General features: G+C 33.8%; 1 protein-coding gene across 4 annotated transcripts in view; it reads right to left on the bottom strand.

Annotated features, from left to right (window-relative positions):
* The window catches only part of NELL2 (neural EGFL like 2), a 388,158-nt gene that overhangs the window by 237,707 nt on the left and 129,493 nt on the right, over positions 1-20,958 (bottom strand). The window lies entirely within an intron of this gene.

Genomic DNA, 20,958 nt, shown 5'->3' with positions numbered 1-20,958 from the left:
CCATAAAGACACATGCACATGAATGTTCATTGCAGCACTATTCACAATAGCAAAGACATGGAATCAACCTAAATGCCCATCAATGACAGACTGGATTTTTAAAATGTGGTACACAAGCACCACGAAACACTATGTAGCCATAAAAACAATATCATGTCTGTTGTTGGAACATGGATGGAGATGGAGGCTATTATCCTTAGCAAACTAATGCAGGAACAGAAAACCAAATACCACATGTTTTCACTTATAAGTGGGAGCTAAACGATAAGAACTTATGAACACAAAGAAGGAAACAGCAGACACTGGGGTCTATTTGAAGAGGGAGGGTGGGAGTAGGAAGAGGAGCAGAAAAGATAATGATTGGGTACGGGGCTTAATACCTGGGTGATGAAATAATATGTACAACAAACATCAGTGACATAAGTTTACCTATGTAACAAATTTTCACATGTACCCCCAAACCTAAGAAAAAGTTTTTTAAAATTCTATTATGCATGACAATGAATACATTGAGAAATATTATTAAAACTTTTACTCAGTGAAAATTATTACTGTAAAAAGTAATTGACCAGAGAGTCCTTCGAGAAATAATTTTTAAAAATAACAGTAGATATACACACATAAAACACACTTACAAACTAAGAAAGTTAAAATAAAATTTTCAAAGGAGAAAAATACACTTACTGAAGAAAGAGCTGGAAACATATTTTACCAAATGAATACAAATCATCAGGAACTCTGCTAGATGTATTTCTTTAAGTTTTGTTATTCCTTCAAGCAACTTCATGAGGTGAGAAATATTATCTATCTATCTTTGTGTTACATATTTTAACTGAAACCCAAAAAAGTTTGTGTTGCCTAAAGTGGGTGACACAGTGGGCTTCACTTTCTAGTCCAGTCAAATCTCCACATCTCTAGTTAGTTAACCCTCAAAACCATGGGTTAGAATTTGGATTCATTCAACTTTATTTCATTCTAAACCCTAAAATACAATGATTTGCCAATGTTTTTCTAACTAGACATAAAGGTAGAGTTTAGATGTGCTATACTTAAACTTGAATATAATCAAGAAAATTTTGATTGCATTTGCTTTCAAATGCTTGCATTTTACATTAAAGACTCATAGTGTTTTAAAAAATTTAACATTAAAATGAGAAAAAGAGTACTTTTTTAGTAATTTTAGTTTATCAACTTTTTCCAAATCATTCAACTTAATTTGTATAAAACAAATTTTATTTCATTTCATATTTGTATTTAATCGATTTATATATTTGTATGTATTTATAGTAGTTAAATAATATTACAATTATTATATAAATACAACTTACATAAACAGGGTTGAAAACATAAGTGTACAGGCTTAGCTTCAAACTTAGTTGATTTCTTGTAATTTTTAACAGAGCCAATGTAAACTGTCAATGAATGTTTCTCAAATCACCTGGAGATCTTATTTAAATGTATATGCTGATCAGTAGATCTAGAGTGAGACATGAAATTCTGCATATATAACCAGGTCCCAAGGGATACTAATGCTGCTGATTCAATGATCACACTTAGAGTCGCAAGATTGTAGATCAGTAATTATCAACTGGACTTGCACATAAAAATTGCACATAGGGAAATTGTTGAAAATATCTGTGTGGAACCCAAACCAACTACATCAAAATATCTAGGAGAGGGACCTAGGCAATCAGTATCTTTCAAGAGAATCCAGGTAATTCTAAAGTCTGACCAGTGTTAAGGATTACAGGTGTAGACTCACCCAACTAGTCAATTTAGGGAGGTTTTACTGTAAATCTCAATCCTAGATAATCCCACTCAGTAATGCACAGGTTGCTATAAGAATCAGACCAAAATTATTCTGGATGTTTCTTAAATTTTAAATAATTTGCTTATGAATATGACTGCAAAAAGAGTAATAAAAGTAACAGAAGTGGAAAAAATGGAGAAGAGGGAGATGGAGAGGCAGAATGAGAGAGAAAAGCAGAAAGAGAGAGGAAGAGAGAAAGAGAACATGTGAAATGCACGTTTATTGTAGGACTAGAGATTGAGCCTTATTAAATACACCTGTACTTGTACCATGGGATGAAAGTATTTGTATCATATGAAAATAAAATATCATATTTTATTCTTTTCAGATAATTTTTCTCATTGGGGTCAATTAAGTAAAAGTTTTTGACAGCTACGCTAAATGAAACATCAAGGTTAAAATGTTAAACACATTATGTTAACTCTGTAAATTAAGAGTTAAATTAACGCCATAATTAACCTTCTCACAATAATAAATAATCAAAAGAAAATTTGGTTACATTACCCCCAAATGCCTCTGGAATTAAATAAGAAGCAAAAAGGCTTCCCATAATCCTTCATGTCTTCAGTGATGCTATTATATATATAGATGAATTTCCCCTCCGCCACATTTATAGAGAAGAATACTGTGGAAATGTTCTCGTTCATACTCTCACGCACACACACACATAAAATTATTATTTTAATGGCTATTACATGCCTATAAGTGTGCTCATACTAATAAAAAAAAATAAAAAATAAACTCACAGACACTGACCTAAATAAACAGAGGCATGTGATTACCTGAAAAGAAGTCAAAATGACCATCATAATGCTGCCCAGTGAGCTCAGGAAACTGATACACGAACAAAGTTGGAACATCAATAGATAGTAATTTTTTAAAATGACCAAACAGATATTTAGAATGTAAGAATACAATAACTGAATTGAAAAATCCACTAGAGGAGTTCAACAGTAGATTTGATTAAACAGAAGAATCAGCAAACTGAAAGACAGCACATCTGAAATGCAGTCAGAGGACCAAAGAGGAAAACAAATAAAAAAGAATAAAGAAAGCCTAAGGGACTTACGGGATAACATGAAGTGAGCCAAAGTATGCATTTGGGGATCCAAAAAGACTAAGATAGAAAAAGGCAAAATGCTTGTTTGAAGAAATAATAGCTGAAAACTTCCCAAATCTGGGAAAGGAAATGTACATCTACATTCAAAAAGCCAAAATAACTTCAGCATGATTAAATGTAAACAAAGCTACACAAAGATACATTATAATCAAACTGTCAAAAGTCAAAGACAAAGAGAATTTCAAAAGAAGCAAGAGAAAAGTGACTAGTCATGTGCAACAGAACGTCCATCAGACTATCAGCAGAATTATCAATGGAACCATTGCAGGCAGAATAGAGTACAATGATGTATTTAAAGTGTTGGAAGAAAAAAGTCTGCCAACCAAGAATACTATACATAGCCAAACTGTCCTTCAAAAATTAAGAAAAAATAAAGACTTTCCCAGGTAACAAAAGCTGATGAAATTTATCACCACTCAACCTGCCTTACAAAAAATGATAACAGGAGTCCTTAAAGTTGAAATGAAAAAACTACCACACAGCAACACAAAAGTATATAAAAGTATAAAGTTAACTGGTAAAGGTAAATATATAGACAAATAAAGAATATTGTAATACTCCAACAGTGGTGTATATATCACCTTAAATTCTGGTATGTAACTTAAAGATAAAAATATAAAAATAACAACTAAAAGTGTGTTAATGGACATGCCACCTAAAAATGGTAATTTGTGACATCAATGATAAAGAGTTTGGGGGGAGGGGAGTAAAAAGGTGAATGGAAATAAAGTTAAGTTGTTATCAACTTAAAATAGATTGCTGTATTTTATGTCAGCCCCATGGTAACAACAACAAAAAATTCCTATAGAAGATACACCAAAGAAAGTAAGAAAAGAATCAAAAGCATGTCACACATACAAAAAAATCAATGAAACACAGAGGAAGACAACAAAAGAGAAAACGCAGGATAAGAAGCCACAAGACAAACAGAAAACAATTAACAAAATGACAATAGTAAGTCTTACTCTATCAATAAAAACTTTAAAAGTAAATAGATTAAACTGTCAAACAGAGAATAGCTGAATGAATTAACAAAACAAAACACAACATCTAATTGTATGTTGTCTACAAAAGACTTACCTAAGATTTAATGACATAAATGGGCTGCAAGTGAAATGTTTGAAACATATATTTCATGCAAATGATAACCAAAAGCAAGAAGGGGTAATCATACTTCTATGACACAAAATATACTTTAAATTCATAACTGTCACGTAAAAGACAAATAAGGAAATTATATAAAGACAAGAGGGTTTACATACCACAAATATATGACAATTATAAATATACCCAATATCAGAGCACCTATGTATACAAATCAAACACTGATAGACATGAAGGGAGAAATAGTAACAAAAGAATAGTAGAATATTTCAATACCCTACTTTTAATCATGAATAGAAGATCCAAGCAAAAAGACAATAAGGAAACAGAATACTTGAAAAACACTATAGACTAAATGAATCTAACAGACATACATAGAACATTCCATACAACAAGAGCAGAATATAAATTCTTCTCAAGGACATATAGAACATTCTCCAGGATAGACCATGTTATAACATAAAACAAGTTTTAACAAACTTAAGAAGATGAAATCATACCAGTATCTTTTCTAAACACAATGGAATGAAACTAGGAGTCAGTAGTACTAGGACAACCAGAAAATTCAAAGATATATGGAAATTAAGTAACACATTTGAATAGTAAATTGATCAACTAAAAAATCAAAAAAGAAATGTTAAAATACCTTGAGACAAAGAAAATAAAAACATAACATAATACAACTGATGAAACACAGCAAAAGCAGTAAAAAGAGGAAGTTTAGAGGGATAAATGCCCACATTTAAATATAGAAAGATCTCAAAGAACCTAACTAAACACCTCAAGGAACTATAAAAAGAACAAACTAATTTCAAAGTTAACAGAAGAAAGAAAATATTAAAGATTAGTGCAGAAAGAAAATGAAATAGAGGACAAAAACACAAAATGGAAAAAAATCCTGCTAAAATAAGGGTTGTTTTTTAAAAAGATCAACAAAATCGACAAACCTTTGGGTAGACTAACAAAGAAAGAAAAAAAGGGAAGATTCAAGTAAAATCAGAAATGAAACAGAAAACATTACAACCAATACACAGAATAAAAAAGTCATAAGACATTACTTCTAGTAATTATAACACCAGTAAATTGAATAACCTAGAAGAAATGGACAAAGTTTAGAAACACTACAACCTACTAAGACAGAATCATAAAGACCTAAAACATTTGAATGGATAGATAACTGGTAAGGAGATTGATTCATTAATCAAAAATCTCTCAGCAAAGAAGAACCCAGGACAAGATGACTTTAGCAGAGAATTCTACCAAATATTTGAAGAATTAACGCTAATCCTTCTCAAACACCTCCCAAAACGTTGAAGAAAATGGAACACTTCCAAATTTATTTATGAGGCCAATATTACCCTGATATGAAAGCCAGACAAAGCACTGCAGGAAAAGAGCACTACAAGCCAGTATCCCAGAGAAATACACATGCAAAAATCCTCAACCAAATACTATCAAACTCAATTCAACAGCACAGTAAAAGAATTATACACCATGATAAAGTGGCATTTATCCCTGGGGTGTGAGGATAGCTTAACATCTGAAAATCAATCAATATGACACACCATGTTAAAAGAACAAAGGATAACATCACATAACCATTTTAATATAAAAAGAAAAAGCATTTGACAGAATTCAACATCCTTTTATGATTAATAAACACCCAACAAACAAGAAATAGGAGAAATGTACTTCAACTAATAAAAGCCATACATGAAAAGCCCATAGCTAACATTATACTCAACAGTGATAAACTAAAAGCTTCTCTTCTATGAATAGTTACAAAGCAAGTTTGTTCACTTTTAGCACTTTTCTTCCACAAAGTACTAGAACTCCTAGCAAGAGAAATTAGATAAGAAAAAGAAATAAAAGGCATCCAAATCAGAAAGGAAAAAGCAAAATTATCTTTGTTGGCAGATGACATTATCTTACATGAAAAAACCCTAATGATTCCACAAAAGACCTGTTAAAGCTCTTAAACAAAGCAAATTTGTAGGACATGAAATCAACATATGAAAATCGGTTGTGTGCCTACACTCTAAAAAGGAACAATATGAAAAAGAAGTAAATAATCTCAATTATTATATATATAATTTATCAATATATAATTATATTATAAAATTATTATATCAATAATAAAATCAATATAAAATACTTTTATAGCATCAATAATAAATATAGCTAATATAGCATATTATAAATAACTAACATAGCATCAATAATAAAATACTTAAACATAAACAATGAGGCAAAAGACTTGTACACTAGAAGCTATGAAACTGCTGAAAGAAATTTAAAAATACTTTAAAAAATGAAAAGACAGCTTGTGTTTACAGGTTGGAAGACATTGTCAAAATGTTTGCACCATCCAAAACAATCTACAGATTTAATGCAATCACTATCAAAATCCCAATGTTATATTTTAGAGAAACAGTAAAAACAGTGCTAAAATTCATATGGAGCCATAAAGGACCCCAAATAGCTGAAACAATCTTGAGAAATAACAAAGCTGGAGGCCTCACACTTCCTGACTTTCAAACACATTACAAAGCTACAGTACATAAAACAGTATGGTTTTTTGGCATTAAACACAGATAATGAAACAGAATAGAGAGCCCAGAAATCAACTCACTTACATATAGTCAAATCTCCAACAAGAATGCTAAGAATACACAATGGGGAAAAGACAGTCTCTTCAACAAGCTGTGTTGGGAAACAATATCAAACGCAAAAATGACATTAGACCTCTATCTCACACCATGCACAAAATCAACTCAAAATGCATTAAGGACTTAAACGTAAGTCCTGAAACTAAGATACTCCTATGTGAACTAATAGAAAAAATTTCATAATATTTGTCTTAGCAATGATTTTCTGGATATGACACCAAAGCCCAGGCAACAAAAGCAAAAATAGAGAAATGGGACTACAATGAACTAATTAACTTCTGTACAGTAGAGGAAACACTCAACAGAATGAAAGGTAGCCTATGGAATGGGAGAAAATATGCAAATTGTATCAGATAAGGAGTTACTATTCAAAATATATAATGAATTCCCACAACTCAATAGCAGAAAAACAAATAACCCAATTAAAAACTGGGCAAAGGATTTGAATAGGCATTTCTCCAAAAAAGAGATATAAATGGCCAATAGGTATATGAATAGATCCTTAATATCACTAATTATCAGAAAAATGCAAATCAAAACTGCAATGCAACATCACCTCACATCTGCTAGGATTGTCATTATCAAAAACAAACAAACAAATATAAACAAAAATGGAAAATAACAAGTGTTGGCAAGGATGTGGAGAAACTGGAAACTGTTGCTGGGAATATAAATGTGCAGCCTCTATGAAAAACAGTATACAGGTTCCTCAAAAATTTGAATAAAACTACCATATGCTCCAGCTATCCCACTTGTGGGTATTTTTCCATCATAATTGAAATAAGAATCTCAAAGAGATTTTTGTGCTCCCATGTTCACTGCAGCATCATTTGCAATAGCCAAGAGGTGGAAACAACCTAAGTGTTCACTGATGGATGGATAAATAAAGAAAATGTAGTATATACATACAATGAAAGATTATTTAGCCTTTAAAATGAAGGAAATCATGTAATATGCTACAACATGAATGAATCTTGAGAATATTATGCTAAGTGAAATAAGCCAGCAACAACAGGACAAATACTGCATGAACCCAATTAATATGAGCTATGCAAAGGGGTCAAAGTCATCTAAGCAGAAAACAGAATGGTGGTTTTCGGGGCTAGGAGGAGAAGAAAATAATATAGTTAACAATACTGTATTGTACACTTGTAATTATATTAACAGGGCAGATTTCATACCATGTGTTCTTTATCCAAAAATAAAAAAGAAAGAAAAGCAAGTAAGGAAGCAAAGAAGAAGGGAAGGAAGGAAGGAAAGAAGGAAGGAATTGAATGAATTATAGTATGGAATGTTTTAGCATCTACTGCCACTGATTACTAGTTTAATTGCATTGTGGTCATACAGCATATTCTGTATGATTTCAGTTCTTTGAAATTTGTTGAAATGAGCTTTATGGCATAGTATAAAATCAGTATTTATAAATATTCCATGGGTGCTTAAAGGCTTATGCAAGCTGCACAGTAGGGTATAATGGTCTAAATATGTTTATTAGGTTTGGACGTTTAATCACATTCAAGTGCTCCATATGACTAATAATTATTTTGCGTGCTCACAGTCTATCAATTACTACAACTTTATGTATTTGTCTATTGTTCCTTGTAATTCTGTCAATTTTCTTAAATCTATTTTGAGGCTATATTATTAGGTAAATACAAATTCAAATTGCTAGGTCCTCCTAGTAATTTAAAATTTTATCATTATTAAGTAATTCTAGTAATGCCTTTTTTTGTCTTAAAATCTACTTTGATTTATCAGGGAAAAATAGCTTTCTTTTGCATGGTCTGTATTTTACTGTTCTTTCACTTTTAACCTTTCTGTATTATTATATTTTAAATGGGTATCTTTTATTTTATTTTATTTATTTATTTGTTTGTTTGTTTGTGTTTGTTTATTTGTTTTTTGAGACAGAGTCTTGCTCTGTCACCCAGGCTGGCGTGCAGTGGCGCAATCTGGGCTCACTGCAAACTCCGCCTCCTGGGTTCACACCATTTTCCTGCCTCAGCCTTCCGAGTAGCTGGAACTACAAGCACCTGCCACCACGCCTGGCTAATTTTTTGTATTTTTTAGTAGAGATGGGGTTTCACTGTGTTAACCAGGATGGTCTTGATCTCCTAAATGGGTATCTTTTAAACAGTTTAGAGCTGAGTTTCATTAATCCAGTTTCAAAATATTTATTTTGAAATATTTATTTGAAACTGAAAAATACTTATTTTGAAACTGAATTATTTTGTCTATGTATATTTAATTTAACAACAAATATATTCAATTTTTAAATCAACCGTCTTATTTTGTGCTTTCTCTTTTTCTGCTTATGCTGTTTATTTTTGTCCCCCCTGCTTTTACTTATTTTGAATTAATCATTTTTGCTCATTCAATCTTCCCTTATACTCAGTAGTTTAGATATTTAACACTCTATTCTTAAATAATAAAAAACTAAGTTTAGTCAACAACTTTAGGGTCCTTTGGGATAATAGAAGCGTCTTAAAATATTTTAACATATTTTATTCACCCTTCTATAATGTTATTGTTGTATTTTTAAATTTCCATACATTTTCTAAATTCTGTAAGATTATGAGGATAATGATAATTATATCTTATTCTATCAATACTCATTTAGGTTTACTCACTATTTAGAACTCATTTTTTCAGATTTTTACTTTTCAGAAATATTTTTCTTTATTTCATTCTTGAAGGATATTCTTATTAAGCATAGATTTCATGCTCAGAAGCCATTTTCCTTCCATATATTGAGGAAGGGATAGAACTACTCCCTTCTGGTTTCAACTGTTGAAAAGCTAGTATGATTAGTCTATTCATTATTCCTTTGAAGTTAATATTGCCTTTGGCTCCAATTTAGACTTTCTTGTCTTCAATTTTTCTGAATGTTCACTTTATTGTGTCTAGATCCTATGTCTTCCTGTTCCCAGAAGTTATACTCAGATTTATCTTACTTAATGAGTTCACTTGTATTATATTAACTGTCGGTTAATTCTAATTTGACATTTTTGCAGTCTGTTTCTGTTGTCTGTTGTTTCTGCCAGTTTTCATTCTATAGTTTTGTTTCCTTGGATGCCTAGTAGTAGTAAAAAGAAACCATATTTCTAAAAGTAACTTGAGGTCTGGGATAAAGAAAGACTTCTCCAGGAAGGATGTTTATTATCTTTCACCAAAGCCTAATACATAAAAGTAAATGAAATCCAAGGCTTGAGTCTCCCTGAAAAACTGAGATAACCGCAGCCTAGGCTTTAAATCCATGCAACATCTTGTTTACTACTAACTTGCCCTTATCATGAAGGTACATGGTTTTGGAATTCCAGCTTATTGTGATGAGGGTCTGTTGAATGCTTCCTCCTACTATAGGTTCTTTGCTTTTGTTTCTGTCCCCTTTGCCCCATGAATTTATCAAAAGAAAAGCTGAAATTTTCAAGAAGAAAAAGACCCTCATAGCAAAAGCAGTTCCATTGATTTTTTTTCACTGTATTCTATTTTCTGGGTTTCTCTTTGGTTTTGGTCTGAGAATCCCTTGCTACTATTTTTATCATTTAAATGATTTTAAGAATTTTTAAAAATATTTTTATCCTCCTTTGTTAGTTGCTTTTAGAAGAATGAGGTTCAAATAACTTAGCTATTATGCAAAATAGGAAAGTCCATTCTTAATTTTCACCTTTTTAGTTAATTGTCAACAACTAAGAGACTTAATTGTCGACAACACTTAATTGTCGACAACTAAGAGACTCAAAGTTCAGGTTAATAAACAATAAAAATGTAAGCCAATTAAAATTAAAAACAAGCTGTTAATTCTTCATTAAAAAAAAAAAGCATTGGGTAACTCTATTAAAGGGTTGCTAAAACAAAAATATTCTAGAGCCCTGCCAAGGCCCTGCTACATAGAAACTACAAGGCAAAAACTTAAGATTCTAGCATTCTAAAGGGCAAAGTAGATAATAACAGTAGACTAAATAGTGGCCAATATAAAATATATGTATAATTAACCTTACTTAATCAAAAAAATAAAAGACAAATCATGAGTAAACATGAGAATTGTACATGTGTACTTTCTTAATGAAGCCAGGCTTTGCTAACATGTGGCTCTGAAAAATTCAACAATATACTGAAAGAAACCAGAAAAGGAGTTACCCCCAAATGTCTACTATTAGAAATCAATTCACCTAGTTGTAACTATGTAAATTAAACTTTAAATTCAATAATTATACTGTTAATATTTTACAAAGAATATTTGAAAGCAATTTTATATAAGAATTATAGAATCAGCAAATGTCTGACCTAAACTTAGTCTCCCTCAATGAAGTTAAAAGACAAATTATACATAGTGTAATACTGCCTTCAAACCTATATATGCAAGCATAAATTTCATTTTTATTAAAAATAATAGAAAATGTCCTAATTTATTTTATAAATGTATGCATTTTTGCAACTATCATAATGTAAATATTCTCACATTTGTTTACTCATTAATCTGATTTACTGTCCTGATTTATTTTCAGTGCTGTAGTTACATAAAAAGATTATTTTTAGATATTCAAATTTTATCAAAATATTTATAGGTAATATTTCTCATTTCGTAAAACATATAAAAATTCAAAATAAATACCATATACTATATTAAAATTGATACTTTTCTAATATTCAGAGTGAAGTTGCTCAGATTAACATGAAGTATGTTCAATTTTTGAGTATTTTATTTTGCTGTAAGTCCCTCACGTCTAGCTGCTAAATAACCATTTTCTTGGTCATGCATAATTGAACAGAATAAAGCAGCATTAGCCATTGTAAGCATTGGGACAGTCTTAACATGCACACATTTAGTTCACAATCAATAATTTTTAATAATAAACAAAATACTTGTTTGTTCTTAGTTGATAAAATTATGCCTCTTTAATAGGCAGATTTCTCATTTGTTTGCCTGCTCCTCCCAAATTCCTTTCTCATTTTTCATGCAAAAAATCTCTAAGAATATTATTAGTGTTATTTTAATTCCAAATCATTTCTTTTTCTGTAATTGGTTTTGCCACATACTTCTTATTGCTCTGTAATAATCCCCCCATGGTAAATACATAAGTCCAGCTCTCAGAGTACTGTTACATGGCTGCACGATAATTGTGATCAACCTGCATCATTAAGTGAGTACTGGCCCACAGAGAATCATTCTTCTACTTTTTATTGGTCATTATACATGGGTTTTGCTCTTCATTAATTCCATATTGTCATTTAATTATTAAACTAAGCCTTCCTCTCCATTCTGCATACCTTCCCCTGGTATCCAACCAAGAGAGAATTCTTGTTCTTAAGGCCCTCATGATCTAATTAAAACCCAGATAAAAATGAGAACTAAAGGGCAAAAGGTTGGCTGCAAAAAAAAGAAATGTATGATAGTCTACAGATTAACAAGACAAACATACAGACCAGCTGATGACAGACTAAATAAGGAAGTCATAGAAACTAGTTGGTACTTGTCAAGGAAGACTTCATAAAGAACAAATGAAGTTCTAATTTACTCTGACTCCTTTGAGAAGCCTTCCCTGATTTCCCAAAACAAAGGAAGTTTCCTCTGCTCTATGAACCCACAGGACTTTAATATATCTCTAACACAGCACTCAGCTATTACATTGAAGTCTACTGTCCCTCAGTAACTATAAACTTACAGAGAAGAACTATATTGTTATGTTCATATCTCAAGCAAGTAACCAAGTGCCTCCATCATAAGCATTTTCTCAATAAATAAAAGTGTAATCAGAACATAGATCTAGCAATACCACTTCTAGATACATAAACAAAGGATATGAAATCAATATCTCAAAGAGGTATGCGCTCTTATGTTCACTGCAGCAATATTCACAATAGCCAAGATACAGAAACATGGTAACAACCTAAGTGTCTGTTGACAGATAATTGGATTTTTAAAATGTGATTACATACACACAATGCAATACTTTTTACCTTAAAAAAAAAGAAAAGAAAATCCTGTTTGAGACAAGATGGATGAACCTGGAGGACATTATGCTAAGTGAAATATGCCAGACACTGAAAGATAAATCCTGCATAGTCTCATTTATATATGGGAACTAAAAAAGTCAAACTCATAGAAGCAAAGACTAGAACCATGGCTGCCATGAGCTGTGGTCAGGGGGAGGGAGAAGAATGAAAGGATGTTGGTCAAAGGATACAAACTTTCAGTGATATGATGAATAAGTCCTGGAGATCTAATGTACAGCATGATGACGATAGTTAATAATTATTGTATACTTGAAATTTGCTAAGAAAGTAAATCCTAAGTTTCCTGATCATAAAAAGGTAAATATGTGAGGTGATAGGTTAATAAGCTGAATTAGTGAATCATTTTGCAATGTATACATATATCTATATTTTTAATTTTAAAAAAGCGCTACCTCCCACTCATGGACTATAAAGATTCAGATATACTGGAATTTAAAGTCCAAACTCTTTATGGCTTTGAGGCTTTACCCCTCTTTCTAGAATGATTTCCTCCACTGCCATTCACACATATCCATACACACACATACATATTTTGCATATTCATCCTTCTGATTTTAAATGTTACTTTTTTAGACAAAATCTTCTTGAATTCCAGTGTAAAGTAAGTCCCAAGGGTTGCCTCTCATAGCACCTTAGACTTTTCCTATATTGCACTTACCATAATTTGCAATAATACCTGTGTGTGTATGTGTGTATCCTTTACCACCAAATCAAGGTAGAAAATGAAAAATACAAGCAAGAGCCTGTGGGATTTTTCCAAAAGCAGTTTCAGAGAAAAAAGAATACTATCTATACATCTGAATGGTATGAAATGTGAAGTTTCTAGCACATGTACAAATATCTAGATTAGAATTTCTTTAGTCAAAATAGCTTGTAGTGGCCCTGGGAATTGACTCAGAGGTTGACAAACTATGACCCAGAAACCAAATCTATCCACTACCCAGTTTTATACAGCTTTGGAGCTAAGAATAGCTCCATATCTTAAAATGGTTGGAAAAAATTAAAATAAGAGTATTTTATGATATAAAATTATATTATAGAAAATTCAAATTTCAGTATCAATAAACATAGTTTTAGCCAGGCACGGTGGCTCATGCCTGTAGTCACAGCAATTTGGGAGGCCAAGGTGAGTGGATCACTTGAGGTCAGGAGTTCGAGACCAGCCTGGCCAACATGGTGAAACCTTATCTCTACTAAAAATACAAAAATTAGCTGGGCATGGTGGCAGTCACCTGTAATCACACCTACTCGGGACACTGAGGCAGGAGAATTCCTTGAACTGGGAAGCAGAGGCTGCAGTGAGCCAAGATTGTGTGACTGCACTCCCGCCTGGGCAACAGAGTGAGACTACGCCTCAAAAAAAAAAAAAAAAAAGGAAAAAGAAAAAAAAAGGAGAAAAAGGTATCTATACAGTTAAAAAGTATAAATTGAAGAGCCAAAAAAAAAAAAAAAAAAAAAGAGTCGTCCCGGCGCAGTGGCTCACGCCTGTAATCCCAGCACTTTAGGAGGCTGATGCAGGTGGATCACAAGGTCAGGAGATAGAGACCATCCTGGCTAACACGGTGAAACCCCGTCTCTACTAAAAATACAAAAATTAGCCGGGCGTGGTGGTGGGTATCTGTAATCTCAGCTATTCAGGAGGCTGAGGCAGGAGAATGGTGTGAACTCAGGAGGCAGAGCTTGCAGTGAGCTGAGACCGTGCCACTGCACTCCAGCCTGGGCATCAGAGCAAGACTCTGTCTAAAAAAAAAAAAAAAGAGTCTAGAATGGGGATGTTGGTTTGGGACTTTGTTTCTTCTCTGCCAGTTAGCATGCAGGTCTCCTCTGCTATACCAAAGGAAAATCTAAAATTCATACAAGTCCCATTTTTCTGCATGTGCCTCTGAATTTTAGGGAGAGGCAGGGCAGGCAACAAAATGGAACACCAGAAACACAGCATATGTCATGGCAATAACACATGGGTAATAGATAAAACTGATCCATTACTGATAGGAATAATCTGTTTATTCACCAGAGGTCATATCATAATAAAAAATATAGCAATTATAATAGCTAACATTTATATGAAGCTTACTATGTACCAGGCACTGTTTCAAAGTACGGTTTCAAAGTACGGTTGATCCTTGAACAACATGAGTTTGAACTATATAGGTCCCCTTATTCACGAATTTTCTTTCCATTTTGCAACCCCTAGGACAGCTGGACCAATTCTTCCTCCTCTTCCTCCTCCTCAACCTACTAAATTTGAAGACAATGAGAAAGGAGACCTTTATGATAATCCACTTCCACTTAATAAATAGTAAATACATTTTCTAATTTTTATGATTTTCTTAATAACATTTTCTTTTCTTTAGCTTACTTTAAGCTAAAGCTTAAAGCTTTTCTTTAGCTTACTTTAAGCTGTATTCATAAGAATACAGTATATAATACATATAGCATACAAAATGTGTGTTAATCAACTGTTTACATTATCGATAAGACGTCTGGTTAACATTAGACTGTCAAAAAAATGTGGTGGGAGTCCAAATTTATATGTGGATTTTTGACTGCACAGGGTTCAGCGTCCCTGACCTCCACACCGTTCAAGGGTCAACTGATTCTACCGATAAATTCATTTGACTAACCAAACTAGTAATGGAAAGATTCAAAGGCAAGTGGTCTTGCATTCGAATCCAGGCTTTAATCAATACATCATACTGTCCCTTATCTGACTCTCAGTTATATCATCTGTAAAATGAGGATTTTTTTCATCAGAGGAGAAACATCCCCTACAAAATGTAGACAGAGTAAATTAGCAGCACTTGGTGCCTGCAAAAGATCAGAAGTGACATTAGCCTGTTTCAGAAACTTCAAATTGATGTGCTCATTTGTCAACACTGTAATCTAAGAATATAAATAACATTAGTATTCATACAGGCTAATATATAAACAAAAGTGTTCCTTTATATTTCTTTGTGTCTAAAATGTACTCAACAACAACAAAATTTCAGAGCTTTGACAGTAGGTTTGCTTTTCTAAATCATTGGTAAGAGTATTATTTTTCTCTACCCTTTAATTTTTTTTTTCTTTCTTTTTTTTTTGAGACGGAGTCTCGCTCTGTGGCCCATGCTGGAGTGCAGTGGCGCGATCTCAGCTCAATGCAAGCTCCGCCCCCCGGGTTCACGCCATTCTCCTGCCTCAGCCTCCTGAGTAGCTGGGACTACAAGAGCCCGCCACCATGCCCGGCTAATTTTTTTTTTTTTTTTTTTTGCTAGAGACGGGGTTTCACTGTGTTAGCCAGGATGGTCTCTATCTTCTGACCTCGTGATCCGCCCGCCTCGGCCTCCCAAAGTGCTGGGATTACAGGCGTGAGCCACCGCCCCCGGCCTACCCTTTAACCTTTATAGACAAGGAATCCCTACTTCTTTTGCATTTCCTAATGATCTTATGTTTTACAGAAATAATAAATATAAAGATCCTGTCCAATGTATTCAACAGACTTTGTTATATATTCTTTAATACTTACAACACTAATTATTATTCATGCAAACGAATCAAACCTAAATAAATCAGAGTTGGCTCTATCATGATCACTATATCTATAATGTGGCATAAAAAGGAATCATGTAAATGACTGAGTGTTGAGAAATGCTTAGTTTCCATGGGACCATAATTAAATTAAATACTTTGCTTATTGAATAGGATTAGAAAGAGCCAGGCAGCTTTGGCTTACACAAACCAAATTCTTCAGACTTGGACAGTATGAAAGCAATGAAAAGATGTATCCATTTACCAAATTAAAAGAGTCAGAACTTAAGATCAACTTTCCAAACTAAGTATTCAAATAATAAAATCAAATGCCAAAGAGGGACTATTAATGACTAGCAAAGAGAGAGGAAGGGACCAAGAAAAAGCAAAGTTATTATTTCTCCACTTCATGGGAATTGTATTACAGTGAAATTTGCACATACTCATAAATAATTTAGAGACTACAAAAGGCAAAATGATTCTGATACAGAGATCTCAGTATTAAATTAATATCACTCATGCCACATTAGCCTTGCACAATGAGATCAGTTTTCTCAACAAAAAGATGACTCCAAAAGGACTAAGTCTGATACTTCATTAACACTGACAAGGGTTTGAATCAAAGATTGGCAGGTAATGACCCACTTGAAGCTGTCTATTCCTTCAGTTCAGTCTATCCCTAAAGGTTTAGCTAAAGGCAAACTGCGAAAGAAATTTCCCTTGGGAAGTCAATATAGCAGGAACTACTGTAAAGGTGAGAAGATATATAATGCGTTATCAGCTTTTTAAAAAATTACTTATACATATTCAACATTCTCACCCTTTTTCTGAAGTACACTTCTATGTGTAAGAAAGAATGCAAATTTTTGTCATTACCGTATTATTTTTCCTGATTCTATTTAATATAGTTTTGGCCATTTTCCTTTCCTTCTGGCATTTCCCAACCTGGACATATGTAGCACACATCAAAAATTACTGCAGCACTGAAGCAGGTGTCAGATGACACCTCTTCTTGCTCACACACGTTATTTCTTTTAACATTTCCATCTTTTATAGAAGCAACTATTTTGTCACCTCCTTAGAAGAAAGACCAAGAAAAAATTGATGTTATTTGAGGATTATTACATGTATTTCCACGATGCCATTATGCATAGCTAATACGAATAATGAGGTGAAGTCCCCCTCAGAGCAGGAAAGGAGAGGGGTCTACTGAAGGCGTTCTTACAGCAACGGCAAACTGTGGCATGAGAAGAGAAGAGGTGATGCCATCATTCAAAATGTAATTATTCAGAAGGGCAAATAACACCATAAAAAGAAACGGACACAACGTAAGAAGCACTATCTTGTGCACTATGTAAAATCTGTCACTCAGTGCGCATACAAGGGGTGGAAATGTTGGAAAATATTCTCAACAACAAGGTAATTATTATGAACCAGAGAAGAAATATGTAAACCAGGAAACTAGCAGGGAGAAAAAAAGGAGAAATTAGGAAAGGTACAGATATCAAGATACATTTAGAAAGAGAGAGAACATATAAAAAGAGAGCGTATATACACCAAGCTTATTGCAATATGCAGTGCAAGAAATGTCCCCTCCTCTGCAAAGATTGGCACTAGAAAAGTGTCATTCTTCAAAGAGAAAGAAAACCACCCAGCAGAGATTATGTTTTCCCTTTATAGTCTTCAAAAATAAAATAAAGTTAACAAATATGTACTGTTAAAGATCAAATGAAAAGGGGAACTATGTGTCTTTATGCTCTCTGCAGCAGATGCTGGGCAGAGAAGCCGATAATTACCTACAGGTAGACAGATTGGAAGGTATATTCTTTTAAAATTACGTTAGGACAAATTATTTAGAGACTTTCATAAGAGGGTAGATGTTTCCTAATACATTAATGGTGGAGGATTCACTGACAAGAAACAAGAAGTTTCATGGGCTTTATAAGCTTATAGGCTTTCATGCGGCCATATTATGTAAAGCAAGCAAAATGAAGCAACTCTAAAAATCAGTTTATTCTATGAACAGGTAAGGATTACCAAGGCTAAAATTTCACTAATAAAACATGAAGTAATTGGGAACCTGAACTACCAGAAAATTCACCAGATTCAGGTGACCATTGCTCACAGAAAAGGAATCTTCTTTTTTTTTCTCTCTCTCTCTTTCTTTTTTTCCAATTTCTTTTTTTTTTTTTTTTAATTATTATACTTTAAGTTCTAGTGTACATGTGCATAACGTGCAGGTTTCTTACATATGTATACTTGTGCCATGTTGGTGTGCTGCACCCATCAACTCGTCAGCACCCATCAATTCGTCATCTATATCAGGTATAACTCCCAATGCAATCCCTCCCCCCTCCCCCCTCCCCCATCCCCATGATGGGCCCCGATGTGTGATGTTCCCCTTCCCGAATCCAAGTGATCTCATTGTTCAGTTCCCACCTATGAGTGAGAACATGCGGTGTTTGGTTTTCTGTTCTTGTGATAGTTTGCTAAAAATGATGGTTTCCAGCTGCATCCATGTCCCTACAAAGGATGCAAACTCATCCTTTTTTATGGCTGCATAATATTCCATGGTGTATATGTGCTACATTTTCTTAATCCAGTCTGTCACAGATGGACATTTGGGTTGATTCCAAGTCTTTGCTATTGTGAATAGTGCCGCAATAAACATGCATGTGCGTGTGTCTTTATAGCAGCAGGATTTATAATCCTTTGGGTATATACCCAGTAGTGGGATGGCTGGGTCATATGGTACATCTAGTTCTGGATCCTTGAGGAATTGCCATACTGTTTTCCATAATGGTTGAACTAGTTTACAATCCCACCAACAGTGTCAAAGTGTTCCTATTTCTCCACATCCTCTCCAGCACCTGTTGTTTCCTGACTTTTTAATGATTGCCATTCTAACTGGTGTGAGATGGTATCTCATTGTGGTTTTGATTTGCATCTCTCTGATGGCTAGTGATGACGAGCATTTTTTCATGTGTCTGTTGGCTGTATGAATGTCTTCTTTTGAGAAATGTCTGTTCATATCCTTTGCCCACTTTTTGATGGGGTTGTTTGTTTTTTTCTTGTAAATTTGTTTGAGTTCTTTGTAGATTCTGGATATTAGCCCTTTGTCAGATGAGTAGATTGCAAAAATTTTCTCCCATTCTGTAGGTTGCCTATTCACTCTGATGGTAGTTTCTTTTGCTGTGCAGAAGCTCTTTAGTTTAATTAGATCCCATTTGTCAATTTTGGCTTTTGCTGCCGTTGCTTTTGGTGTTTTAGACATGAAGTCCTTGCCCATGCCCATGTCCTGAATAGTATTACCTAGGTTTTCTTCTAGGGTTTTTATGGTATTAGGTCTAACATTTAAGTCTCTAATCCATCTTGAATTAACTTTCATATAAGGAGTAAGGAAAGGATACAGTTTCAGCTTTCTACTTGTGGCTAGCCAATTTTCCCAGCACCATTTATTAAATAGGGAATCCTTTCCCCATTTCTTGTTTCTCTCAGGTTTGTCAAAGATCAGATGGCTGTAGATGTGTGGTATTATTTCTGAGGACTCTGTTCTGTTCCGTTGGTCTATATCTCTGTTTTGGTACCAGTACCATGCTGTTTTGGTTACTGTAGCCTTGTAGTATAGTTTGAAGTCAGGTAGCGTGATGCCTCCAGCTTTGTTCTTATGACTTAGGATTGTCTTGGCAATGCGGGCTCTTTTTTGGTTCCATATGAACTTTAAAGCAGTTTTTTCCAATTCTGTGAAGAAACTCATTGGTAGCTTGATGGGGATGGCATTGAATCTCTAAATAACCTTGGGCAGTATGGCCATTTTCACGATATTGATTCTTCCTATCCATGAGCATGGTATGTTCTTCCATTTGTTTGTGTCCTCTTTGATTTCACTGAGCAGTGGTTTGTAGTTCTCCTTGAAGAGGTCCTTGACATCCCTTGTAAGTTGAATTCCTAGGTACTTTATTCTCTTAGAAGCAATTGTGAATGGAAGTTCATTCATGATTTGACTCTCTGCTTGTCTGTTACTGGTGTATAAGAATGCTTGTGATTTTTGCACATTAATTTCGTATCCTGAGACTTTGCTGAAGTTGCTTATCAGCTTAAGGAGATTTTGGGCTGAGACAATGGGGTTTTCTAAATATACAATCATGTCATCTGCAAACAGGGACAATTTGACTTCTTCTTGTCCTAACTGAATACCCTTGATTTCTTTCTCTTGCCTGATTGCCCTAGCCAGAACTTCCAACACTATGTTGAATAGGAGTGGTGAGAGAGGGCATCCCTGTCTTGTGCCAGTTTTCAAAGGGAATTGTTCCAGTTTTTGCTGCCCATTCAGTATGATATTGGCTGTGGGTTTGTCATAAATAGCTCTTATTATTTTGAGATATGTTCCATCAATACCGAATTTATTGAGCGTTTTTAGCATGAAGGGCTGTTGAATTTTGTCAAAAGCCTTTTCTGCATCTATTGAGATAATCATGTGGTTCTTGTCTTTGGTTCTGTTTATATGCTGGATTACGTTTATTGATTTGCGAATGTTGAACCAGCCTTGCATCCCAGGGATGAAGCCCCCTTGAGCATGGTGGATAAGCTTTTTGATGTGCTGCTGAATCCGGTTTGCCAGTATTTTATTGAGGATTTTTGCATCGATGTTCATCAGGGATATTGGTCTAAAATTTTCTGTTTTTGTTGTGTCTCTGCCAGGCTTTGGTATCAGGATGATGTTGGCCTCA

Source organism: Rhinopithecus roxellana, chromosome 10, assembly GCF_007565055.1.
Source record: "Rhinopithecus roxellana isolate Shanxi Qingling chromosome 10, ASM756505v1, whole genome shotgun sequence".
Taxonomy (NCBI): Eukaryota; Metazoa; Chordata; class Mammalia; order Primates; family Cercopithecidae; genus Rhinopithecus; species Rhinopithecus roxellana.
This window is presented reverse-complemented; position numbering and strand designations above follow the sequence as displayed.